At 43.3% G+C, this 12,391-nt stretch overlaps 1 long non-coding RNA gene across 1 annotated transcript in view; it reads left to right on the plus strand.

The window, feature by feature from the left end:
• Nucleotides 1-240: 240 nt before the first annotated feature.
• LOC118019341 overlaps nt 241-12,391 on the plus strand; it is an 81,731-nt gene continuing 69,580 nt past the window's right edge. The window contains exons 1-2 of the long non-coding RNA XR_004681658.1: nt 241-372; nt 3,240-3,355. This is a non-coding gene — a long non-coding RNA (uncharacterized LOC118019341). The remainder of the gene's footprint in view (nt 373-3,239; nt 3,356-12,391) is intronic.

Here is a 12,391-nt window from a genome sequence, read left to right on the forward strand (position 1 = left end):
CTTCACTTCATTTGGAAACTGAGCCCTAACTGCCTACAGCAAAAATTCCTTTTCAATTGGTAAACACCATCTTCATCTGTAACTATCACTGGGAAACTCAGTGACTGCTTATTAAGCACTTTGGATAAGTAGATGCGCTGGATACTGGATATAAGACACCTGTGTTGCTAAAACAAAGCACCTGCCTGTTTGTAGATTACAAACCCACAAGCTCAAAGATTCTGTCCTTTAGCCTTGAAAAAATGAATTCATAAGTTTTGCAACGGGTTGGCATCAGCTCCAGGCAGCATTTGATATTTGGAGTAAAGCAGCATGAGCAGCTGCCTTGGCCCAGAGCAGAAGCTGGGACAGAAGCTCAGGACAGGACAACAGGTAGGAGGGGAAGCCAATTTCCTCCTGAGATAGCCGATCAGCTGAGCGGATCCATGCAGGCCAATCTACAGTAAAGCAGGATAATTCTCTTGCTTTAGAGACACCAGAGAGGTTAGGAAAACTTCGCTCCAAACCATTTCTATCACCAACAAACTGGCTGACTGCGGCTGTGGCGGGGCGGGGGCAGGAAGGGGAGCTCCTCTCCATACTTCTGTTTGCTCATCTGCAAAATAAGGGCATCGGATGAAAGGAGTGGTTCTTGGTGCTGCACGCCTTGGAGGCGGAACACTGTATTAGTGCAGATAGTGCAGGATTTTGGTAGCAATTACTAGCCATTAACAAAATGCTTGACAACTCATAAATACACCTGAAAAAAAAAAGAGTTGGTTTTTTTTGGCGGGGGGGGGATCACTTTCCGTCTCTGTTGTTTGATAGAGTGGATTTGCCCATCCATGTATTCAATAGTTGAGCGCATGCTAGGTGCCGGGTCTGAACGAGAACCAAATACAGCCTTGGCCCTCAAATGGGGCTTACGTTTAACGAGCATAGGTTGGAGGAAGGGCTTGATGTCTTTTCTCCTCCAAATCCAAATTCCTGTCCTGAGTCTGGCCCGCCGCCCTTGCTCGGTGATGGAGATCCCTACCTCCCGCTCCTTCCCGCCGCGCCCGCTGGGACCGCCGCCCCCTTTCCCCGCGGTGGTCGGTCCCCACCCCCGCCCCCAGCCCCAGCCCCAGCCCCACCCCCACCCGCTTCGTGCCGACGCGGGGCATCTACGCCGCGTGCCTTCCGATTCCTGCAGGTGGAGCCAGAGCCCGGCTGCGCGGCGGACGCTGCTCGCCGGGCAGCCCCGGCCGAGGCTCGCGGGCTCCCTCTCCCCTTCTCTCTTGTGCGGTCTCCCTCAACATCCAAACCAACCGAGTGCGTCTGAGGTGAAGTCGTGCCAGACTTGGAGACGGCTGCCAGCTCCCTCTCAAGTCTTGGCTTCACAAAGGAAAGCAAATTACAAAAATGGAAATGTTCAAACTAGCGTTCAGTGGTATTCAAATCGACGTTTGGGTAGCACGCAGGCACAGACCGCGTTCGTGCTATTTTGTGATTAAAATGATACCGAAAATACCTCCTTGCTTTGGTTTTCATCTGCTAAAGCGACTCGTGGCTTTCCCTCCTCGAATCTCCCCTCTGGGTGGGGAGCGGCCGACCCCTGACCGCTCGAGCACCGCTAACATTTGGACCAGCGTCTGCTGAAATCTTGCCCCTGCTGACTTTCCTAAAGAGTTGAACTTCCAAAATGCCTGCGCTTTTCAGCCTGGAGAGATACAAATGAAGTTTCTAGGTACTTCGCCGGCCAGTTCTGGGTTTGGTGGCACGAGCCACGAGCTCTGTGGTAGTGCCCGAGTCGTCTCTCCGCGCCCTCGGGACGCAAGGAGCAAACCGGAACGTGGGCTCGAGGGCTCCGTCTCATCCTTTTTTAACAGATAGTTTTAAAGTGGCCGTTGAGCTGGGTCTCGAATGGTTTCACTTACTGTGTATTTTTTGCAGTCGCCAGACAGGCCGCGTCCCAAGTGGGTTGGTGAGAAAGGCGCTTCCCCACCGGATCGTACCATTTCTTTCCTTGGAAGCTTTGCCCGGCTCCTTACACAGCTGTGTTTGCAGTGCCTGGAGACAGGTGGGGGAGCAGCCTCCAGCTGAAGCTGCCGGCTCCCTCTCTAAGGCCTGTCTGAACAGCTATTAAAAAAAAAAGTAAAGATCACACATGCACACACACACACATACTTTATTTTTTCGGTGGCGGTCACTCACTATGCCTGACTGCCGTCCAAAGGCAGCTGTCCCGGTTTGCCCGGCGAAGCGTCAGAAACGTTCTATTATCTGCATTCTTCAGGCCACATTGGCGTTGCCTTGGGCCACGGCCGTGTCTTTCTAGGTACAGTAAAAGCTGGGTCTTGTGGCCGTGGCCAAGCTCTTGGACTGATTATGATTGTGGGAGAGAGGACCACCCATCTCCACAGGTCAACCTCAAACTCTCATGAACACCGGGCAATGTTCAGGCGGTAGTCACATGAAGAGGTTTTGTTGATTTGGGTCTGTACAAATTAGAATTCTCTGTCTGGGTCAAGCGATAGCAGATAAATCAGACTAGACAGGTAGCGTTTTTCAGACTTCAGAATGGAAGGATGACTTCCAGTTTGGATCAGACACCCTGAGGGCTCTAGTCCTGAGTACCCAGTGTTCTTTGGGACCCTCATGCCTTGGCTTGTGCTGTTGCATCCTCTCAGACTATCTCCCCTATCCTCTTCTTTGCTTAGCAAACTCCTGTTTGTCCTTTAAGACTTGTCTTAAATGCAACCTCTCTGAAGTCCTTCATAGCCATGCCCATGGCTATGGTCCCCCACACCCCCGTAAAATTAATAATCCTGTCATCTGTTAAATATAACTCTATTGGGCGCCTGGGTGGCTCAGTTGGTTAAGCAACTGCTTTCGGCTCAGGTCATGATCCTGGAGTCCCGGGATCGAGTCCCGCATCGGGCTCCCTGCTCGGCAGGGAGTCTGCTTCTCCCTCTGACCCTCCTCCCTCTCATGCTCTCTGTCTCTCATTCTCTGTCTCTCAAGTAAATAAATAAAATCTTAAAAAAAATATATAACTCTATTGTTTGAGCTATATAACATACTGCACTGTATTAGACTTTTTTTTTTTTTTTTTTTTTTTGCCTCTTTCTCTCCTGACAATATACTCTTTGCAAAGGCAGGGAACACATCGTTTTTACCTCATACCCCTCATACTAAAAATGCTTAGGAAAATCTGTTGAATGAATAAAGAAACATGCTTGGTTTTTAAATATATTCAAAGGAGCAATTTTTTTTTTCAGGTTCTCCTAGTTCAACAGCCAGACATCTTTGACCGTGTCTGTAGAGCTGAGAGTAAACATCTTAAGTTTATATTAAAGTCTGATTTTCCCATCTGAGAGACATTCTCCTGCTTATGGTAAGAAAAGTTTGATGTGCATGTAGGTGGAAAATTTCTGTATCCCCACCATCTGATTAATGCATCTGTTCCTACACAATCCAAGGAGAGCAGAATATCACTGCAGACATGGGAGTCTGTGGGAGTGATATAGTTCTCCTATCACTTTGGGGTACTCTTACGAGTTACGCTAACAGGTTGCTATTTATTAGACTTTATTCATTAAGTTGCTGAAGCCACAAACCTGGACGTGTGCTTGGAAGCTTCCTTTCCCTCAGGTCCCTTGTCCAGTTATCACCAAGTTATGTCACTTCTTCTCCAAAATATTGCTTATATTTGTTCATTGTTCTTCACCTCTGCCATTGTCCCATTCTAAGCCACTATCACTTCCCATCTGGACAATAGTCAAAGTCTTCTAGTTCGTCTTTCTGCTTCTTGTCTTGCCTGCCTCCCATCATGTCAACCCGTGGCCTACCACCTTTGAGTGGCTGCATAATCCTTACATAGTCTTAGCATAATTCTTCACATGACAAAGTTTGATCTGGCTCTCCCCTATCTTTTTAGCTTCTTTCTCGCTGAATACACTAGCCTTCAGATCCTTGAACTTGCCCAAGTCTTGCCTACTTCAAGTCTTATCTGTGTGCTTACTTCTCCTGGGAATACTCATCCACTCCCTTGGATTACTTCTCATCTTTCAGAAATTGATTTCAATGGCACTTTCTTGGAGATGTGTTCCCTGCTTCTCTTCCCCACTCCATTTCTCCTGGATAAATCAGATCCCCATTTTTGTTCCTCCTGATGCTCTACTTTTTCTTTATGTTAGTTATCACATGTTTACAGTGATAAAAGTTATTGATGTTTTTATTCAATTTATGCCTGTCTTCCCATCCACAGTAGATCACATGAAGGCAGGGACCATCTCTCTTTATTCAGAAGAGTGCACCTGTGTACCAGTACCTAACACATAGTAGGGAGTCAAGAAATACTCTGGGTAGTGCTGCAATGAGAAACGCTAGCAGGTCATGTGTAACAGGCCTGGGACATGAAAATAGTTTCATGCAAAAAAAAAAAAAATCTGAAATGAGACTCAAAGATGTTTATGCACATGGAGCAAGCAAAAGGAAGACTTGAGTTATGATATGATATCCCACGGCCTTTCTCCACTGCTGTTTGAAAAATAAGAAGAGAACAAGAACAAAAATATTTGTTTTACAGCTCTACCAAGAGTCAGCCCTCCCCTACTCTCCCCCTTGCATCAAGTACATCCTGTACTTTTGGCAACATGTTGACTGGATATTTAAAAGCTGTGAACTGTTCTGAAAATTTCACATACTGGGTTATGGGCCATGTGTGTTTGATCAAAATTCAATTACTACACTGTACCATACTTGGAAACCTATCATCCCAAGTTATGAAGTATGACGAAATAGGCGAACCTAATTGGTTCAGTATGGGAACAGTATCAACCAACCTTGTTATGATAAATAGCTTCCTGTGTTAAAGGTTCTCTAGAGCTTATAAGTATCTTGGCTCACCTCCTTCAGTGGAATAAGAATATTGCTCCCAGGGACCCCCTAGATCACCGTCCCTCCAATGCAACAGCAGTTCAGAGTTTTCTTCAACTTACTGCCCCGGAAAAGAAAAATGCTGTGCAATTCTTCCTCTTCCTTTTCATTTCTTCATTTAGATTTGAGTACCTGGGAATTTCTTTAGCTTTATTTTTCTTTAGAAAAGCAATTTAAAAATTATAAAGCATTCCAAATACAGAAAAATAGACGAGGGGTGCCTGGGTGGCTCAGATGGTTAAGCGTCTGCCTTCGGCTCAGGTCATGATCTCAGGGTCCTGGGATTGAGTCCCGCATCGGGCTCCCTGCTCCTTGGGAGCCTGCTTCTCGCTCTGCCTCTCTCTCTCTCTCATGAATAAATAAATAAAATCTTAAAAAAAAAAAAAAGAAAAATAGACGAAACATCAGACATCCTTATACCCACCACTCAGAATTAACAGTAATTTTTTCCTATTTCCAGCAGATCTTTTGTCTGATGTTTCCTATGTGTGCTTTCTTTTCTTTTTGGGATCAAAGGTAGACTACCATGAATTAAAGTACAATATTGATGAGGTTTATCAATTAAGTGCTGACATACTTTAATACACTTGAATCAGGAGGATGTACATCTCATTACAGAGAAGTACCTGCAAGTTGTAAGTCTTTTCAGGTGTTGAAATGGATTCAGTAAGGATTCCTCGTCTGTATTGTAGATGAGATCATGAGGATCCAAAGACGAGGAAGGTTTTTGGAAGTGTGGGGAGAGAGATCAAGAAATTGTCTTAACAGTTTAGAAAAGATAAAAAAATGGGAAAATATTTCCATGCTTTGTGGTCATCATGGGCGTATGTACTCAATTTTTCTTTAGCAGTGACATTTTGGATTAGTTGGAAGTATTTCCTTCTGGTGTTCTAAGTAAAAGGCAAAACAACTGGGTGATAGGCATCTTAACTTCTGAAAGACAATCCATAGCATTGGCTTTTTCCTCAGAAGACAGCTTTAAGGCCAAAAAATTTGCATACATTTACCCTTAATTCAAGTCAATCACTTGTGGTTGCTTTCTCGTTTGCTCTCATTCACCATTTCTATGAGACCATCCTCCTTAACCTCTTCACAAAAAACTGGAATGCTAAATCTGCATTTCTCCCTCGGAAAAAAAAATTGTGCTCCATAAAAAGTTGTTTCAGTAAAAAAAAAAAAAAATTAGTTTGTCTTTGACAATAATTCATCAATCATGAGTGCTGCAGTACATGACCAAAGCCCAGAGAAGGATCCCTGGTGAGGGTAAATATGCATGCCCACACAAAGGGAAAGTGAATATACTTTGTGTGGCTGAGCAGTTTGAAATCACAACGCTGCCAAGATTAGATTAGAGATGTTCTTGTTTTCTGCAGTCCCATTAGGTTTACTTTAGAAATTGCAATTAGCTTAAAAGTTGTGATTTCTAAAATGACCCACTCGCCTTTCTCGTTTTCCCCTATCAGGTAGATGCGAGTATCGTAATCCCTACGTAATTTTTAAATAGAACTTCCAGCAAGAAGTGCTCCCTGAGAGCTGTAAACTTCAAGAAGTAGAATGTCACTGTAGGCACTTATGCTAATAAGGCCCTACATAATGTTTTTCACTTAACAAATGTCTGATTTTGGCAATCAGCTTTTTTTTTTTTTTGTATTGAATCTCGCTTGATTGAATAGTACAGGATTTGCCAGAATATTACTACAGTCTGTACAGTAATTAAGGAAATAGTTCTTGTCACTCTAATAGAGACCAGGCTCTGCCTGCCTGTAATAAAGTTAAATGATAAAGAATAAATAAAGGGAAAAATAAAGGGATGTCATTTGCTAGCATGTGGTTATTTCAGATGAACAGTAGGTATCACGCAGTGGAGTATTTTATAGGAAGTGTTGAAGAAGTTAACAAAAGGATATCAAATTTTCCAATTTAATGAAATAATCATTTTAGTAAAAGAAACTCTTCAATTTCTCTGTTTTGGAAAAGTTGATTTGAATTATTTTAAAACACAGCTTCACCAAATACAGGTGAAACCCTACTACAGTAAACATCAGTTTTAAGACAACAATTTTCTCAGTAATCACAATGTACACTTTACTATAGTAAAAATAGCTCCAAGCTTTGGAAAAGGCCACATTACATAGTTTGAAATAATGCTGACAGAAATAAAATTTCCCTTTTGGATTCACTGTGCCAAAGTGGGGCATCCCGGCTTCTCCCCTCATTGTCTCTGATTCTTTCCTGCCTCTCTGTATTTATCTAATTCGGCTACTATATGTCTTGTTGTTTCCAATACGGCTAAACAGAGCCTAAAGGCACTGGCAAATCTCTGAGTAAACCTCACCTGGAAGCCATGAAATAGAAAAATACAGTTTGGTATTTTTAGAAGGAATTGAAGCGAAGGAGTAGTGCTCTGCAAAGGAAAGAGGCAGCACCATATCAGCCATTGTCTTAAAAATTGCTGTGTTCTGTACTTTGGAAGGTCTGGCGCAGGGGTCAGCAAACTTTTTCTATAAAGGGCTGGTGTTTTGTGCCAGTCACAGCCTATCAATAACCAATGTTGTGGTTGTACCGGTCCTTGTGTGTGTGTGTGTGTGTGTGTTTAAGATTTTATTTATTTATTTGACACAGAGAGAGAGAGAGCACAAGCAGGGGGTGTGGGAAAGGGAGAAGCAGGCTCCCCGCTGAGCAGGGAGCCCAATGCAGGGCTGGGTCCCAGGACCCTGGGATCATGACCCGAGCCAAAGGCAGACACTTAACCAACTGAGCCACCCAGGCGCGCCAGCCCTTGTGGTTCTTATTAAAATTGCAAGATGCCCTTTGGCAACAACCATCAGGAAGCCTTGAAAAAAATAAAGACTTATTACTCACAAGACCTAGACATTACATAGCATACCTGAGGCCACACAGCGAGGTCCTGGGTGGGAGAGAAAGAGAGCCCATGGCTCTGGGGTTCTGTTTTAATTGAGGTCAAGAGTGGTAGCCTAGGGTTTTGTGAGCTCACTCTTTATTGGTTAATTAATTAATTAATTTTTTATTGAGGTAAAATTGGTATATGACATTATATTAGTTTTAGTTATGTGCACAACATAATTCGAGATTTGTATACACTACGGAGTTATCACTACAATACGTCTAGTTACCATCTATTACCATATAACTGATCCTCTTCAACCATTTCATTTACCACACAACCCTCTGTCCCGCTGATAGCCACTAGCATATTCTCTGTATCTCTGAGTTTCGTTTTGCTTATTTATTTGTTTTGTTTTTTAGATTCCACATATAAGGAAAATCATACTGTATTTGTCTTTATCTGGCTTATTTCACTTAGGATAATGTCCTTAAGGTCCATCCATATTGTTGCAAATGGCAAGATCTCATTCTTTTTAATGGCTGAGTAATAGATATAGATATAGATATAGATATAGATATAGATATAGATATAGATAGATCTATAGGTATATATCTATCTCACATCTTCTTTACCCACTTATCCACTGATGGACACTTAGGTTTTTCTATACTCTATTATAAATAATGCTGCAATGAACATAGTAGTGCATGTTATCTTTTAAAATTAGTGTTTTCATTTTCTTCAGATAGTACCCAGAAGTCAAATACCTGGATCATATGGTAATTCTATTTTTAAGTTTTTGAAGAGATTCTATACTGTTTTTCATATTGGCTTCACCAATTCACATTCCCACCAACTGTGTATGAGGGTTCCCTTTTTCGGCAACCTCTCCAACACTTGTTATTTCTTGTCTTTTCTATACTAGCCATCCTGACAGGTATAAGGTGATATATCTTATTGTGGTTTTGAGTTGCATTTCCCTGATGATTGGTGATATTTTCATGTGCCTGTTGGCTATCTGTATGTCTTTGGAAAAATGTCTATTCAGATCCTCTGCCCATTTTTAAAAAAGATTTATATATTTATTTGAGAGCGAGAGAGGGAGAGAGAGTGAGTGAGAGTGGGCACATGGGGGGAGGGGCAGAGGGAGAGAATCTCAAGTAGACCCCCTGCTGAGCGCAGAGCCAAAGGTGGGGCTTCAGGGGCTCAATCTCACAACCCTGAGATCATGACCTGAGCCGACATCAAGACCAGACTTTTAACCCACCGGGCCACCCAGGCACCCCTTCTGCCCATTTTTTAATTGGACTGTGTCATGAAATATTGTTATTCTTTTCATTTTTTCCAACTCTTTAAAAATGTAAAAACTATTGTTAGTTCACAGGCCATACAAAATCAGGTGGCAGGCCAGATTTGGCTCATACGCTGTAGTTTGCTGGCTTCTGACCTAGCTGATCATATATTGTTTTCATTTAACAAATGTCTGTTAAGCACCTACTCTGACCAAAATGCTTTCAAAGCATTATGAGAAGTATTAAAATATAGAACACGTTCAACAAATATTCAACATGTATCTGTTGAGCTCTGTTATGTCCCAGGGACAGTGCTGAGGCTGGAGATCTGATGGAGAGCAACACAGCCCGTGCTCTGCTCTCACGAGTTTTCTTTATAAAGAAGCATGAGAAGTACCACAGCGGGGGAGTCACAGGAATTTTGGTAGCACATGACAGATATAACCTGACCTTGAATAGCTTTTGGGTTTTTTTTTTATGGTACTTTGTACTTGATCTTCCTGTTTCTAATCCTTCCCCTATAATTCACTAGCTGATTCTTCTTCTTCCTTTTTTTTAAAAAAAGATTTCATTTATTTATTTGAGAGAGAGTGAGAGAAAGCACGAGCAGGAGGGAGGGGCAGTGGGAGAGGGAGAAGCAGGCTTCCCTCGGAGCAGGGAGCCCGATACGGGGCTTCATCCTGAGACCCTGGGATCATGACCTGAGCAGAAGGCAGACGCTTCACTGACGGAGCCACCCAGGCGTCCCTCTGATTATTCTTCTTAAAAGAGAATATGGTGATGATACTTCCCTGCAGGCAAGAAAAGTAAAACTATGTGTAGGACAAATTTCTGTTCCAGCGAGGACAAATTGTTGCCCCCTCCATTGTGGGCGTGGTCCAATTCATCTGCCGCCGGGTGGCTATCTGCTCTCCCCAGAGGGTGGCATCAGATAAGGAGCTAAGCTGGGGTCTCTGCTGTGAGAAAAGTGAGCACTCCGCAGTGGTGCCATCCAGATCCAACCCAGTGAGGAGAGAAATCTTACTCTGTTACTGAACCCATAAATAACAACCATCTCTGCCATTGTGGTCCCTTGCACATTGAGCAAGCTCTGGCCTTCATTGCTAGGAAAGATGCTGACTGATATTCACAGATCAGATCATCTTCCCTTCTGTTACTGAGAGCCTCCTCTGCAGTGGGTGTCCTCCAATGAGCATTCACCCAGGACACAAATATTCACACACTCTGGGGCCATTCTGTGAGGTGCAACCTCACAACTCTCTCCCATTCATCCTTGTTACCAGCCCTTTAATCTTGTTCCTTCCAAGTCTGTGACCATCTAGCTAAACCATTCAGCACTACCCAGAAATTTCTGTAGATCTGTACCTCTTCTGTTTCCTTCCAGGAAGGGGACAGTCCATATGTACTGCTTAAGGTTCTGCCTACTGAAAGAAGTACCTTTCCCTAGTGTCCTTCAGGAGCCACCTTTAAGTCGGGCATACTGTTCCTGCAGTCTGCTTTTAACCAGTGCATATTCCTGCAGAGTTTGTTTCTTTTCCTTTTTTTTTTTTGCTCCTTCGGGTCACTTTTCATAAACAAATCCCTACAAAGCTATTAAAATAAGTTAAAGAGGGGCACCTGGTGGCTCAGTCCATTGAGCAGCCGACTCTTAATTTCAGCTCAGGTCACGATCTTGGGGTCTTGGGATGGAGTCCCTCATCGGGCTTCACGCTTGGCAGGGAGTCTGCTTAAGGATTCTCTCTCTCCCTCTCCCTCTGCCCCTCCCCCTGCTCGCTCTCTCTTGCTCTCAAATAAATGAATAAATCTTTAAAAAATAAGATAAGATGAGCTATAGAAGGATGAGGCAGTGCCACCGGAGCAGGGGCATGGGAAGGTAAATGACATGCCTGGGCAGCTTACCACTGCCTTTACCACGTGTTTTAGGACGAGTGCATATTTAACACTTCCACTTGATTTTGGAGTGTTGCTGTGGATACCCAATTTATAGATTGATGTATTAGATAATACACAGTTGTAATGGGCAGCTCAGGTCACATGATCTCTTGGTTGTCCCAAGGCTAAGCAAGCAGTCTTTACCAGCCAGGAGATGTTTCTTCAAAAGAGACTATGTGTTTGTGGAAGAGTGTAGGGCTTTGCTCCAAACCCTAGGGGCTTGTATCTTGATTCTTCTATCAGAGCTGTCTGTCCCGTATCCTCATCAGTCATACAGACCTAGAGCACCATGATTCTGCTAGATCATATGTCCAAGCTGCTTGCTCTGCATCCTGGACCAGCTGGAGAATTGTTGCTTGCTCTGGGACCTAATCAAAGTTGACAGTCCTTAGGTGTTACTTGGTAAATGTGTCCAGCAGTTTATCCCAATGTGGTTTGAATTGCCTCCAAAACCCTAAGAGACCTTCTAAGCATCTCTGTGTTGAGGTGGCAGAGCCCTGGGTTTTTATGAGGTTTATCTCAGACTCTTTCATGCACATGTGTTTTATCAAGGAGTCTAGAACTACAGCTGCTTCTTATTTTCTATGTCTTAAGGATAAGGCTATCATCCATGTACTGAACTACAATGATATCCTGTGGGATGGGGAGGTTATCAATGTCCTGTTGACTACATTTTCACAGAGAGTCAGAGTTGTTGTAGCCAGGAAGTAAAACAGGACAGGCGAATTACTTTCTTGACAGATGATAGCAAACTCTTCTGGTAGCCTCTGCTTATTGGTGTAGAGAACGAAGTATTTATCAGATTGATAACTGCATACCAAGTGCCAGGGTCTGGGCTGATGTGCTCTAGTAAACAGACCATATCTGAAAAAGCAATTGCAATTGCAATGCTGTTTACATGACGAAATTTAAGAGAATTCATTGCCATTCTCCAAAATGTCTTCTGCCTTGGTCATAGTGGGTGAATTGAATGGGGTTTTATTAAAAGTCACCACCCCAGCATCTTTCAAATCTTATTTTTTTTTTAAAGATTTTATTTATTTATTCATGAGAGACAGAGAGAGAGAGAGAGAGGCAGAGGGAGAAGCAGGCTCCCAAGGAGCAGAGAGCCCGATGCGGGACTCGATCCCAGGACCCCGGGATCATGACCTGAGCCAAAGGCAGACGCTTAACCATCTGAGCCACCCTGGCACCCCCAATCTTATTTTTTTTAACAGCTTAGTGTATTACTTTAAAGTGAACATCCGTGTAACCAACACATGAGTCAAGAAACAGAACTTTTGCCAATCACTCTAGAAGCTTCTACGTGTACCTCATGCCAATCACAGCCTTCTCCCTTCAAAAGTAACAACTATTCTGACTTCTATGTAGCGATCACTTCCTTGCCTTTTTATGCTTTTATCACCTGAATGTGCATCCT

This window comes from Mirounga leonina, unplaced genomic scaffold (assembly GCF_011800145.1).
Source record: "Mirounga leonina isolate KUSES-001 unplaced genomic scaffold, KU_Mleo_1.0 Mir_173, whole genome shotgun sequence".
In the NCBI taxonomy this organism is placed as follows: domain Eukaryota; kingdom Metazoa; phylum Chordata; class Mammalia; order Carnivora; family Phocidae; genus Mirounga; species Mirounga leonina.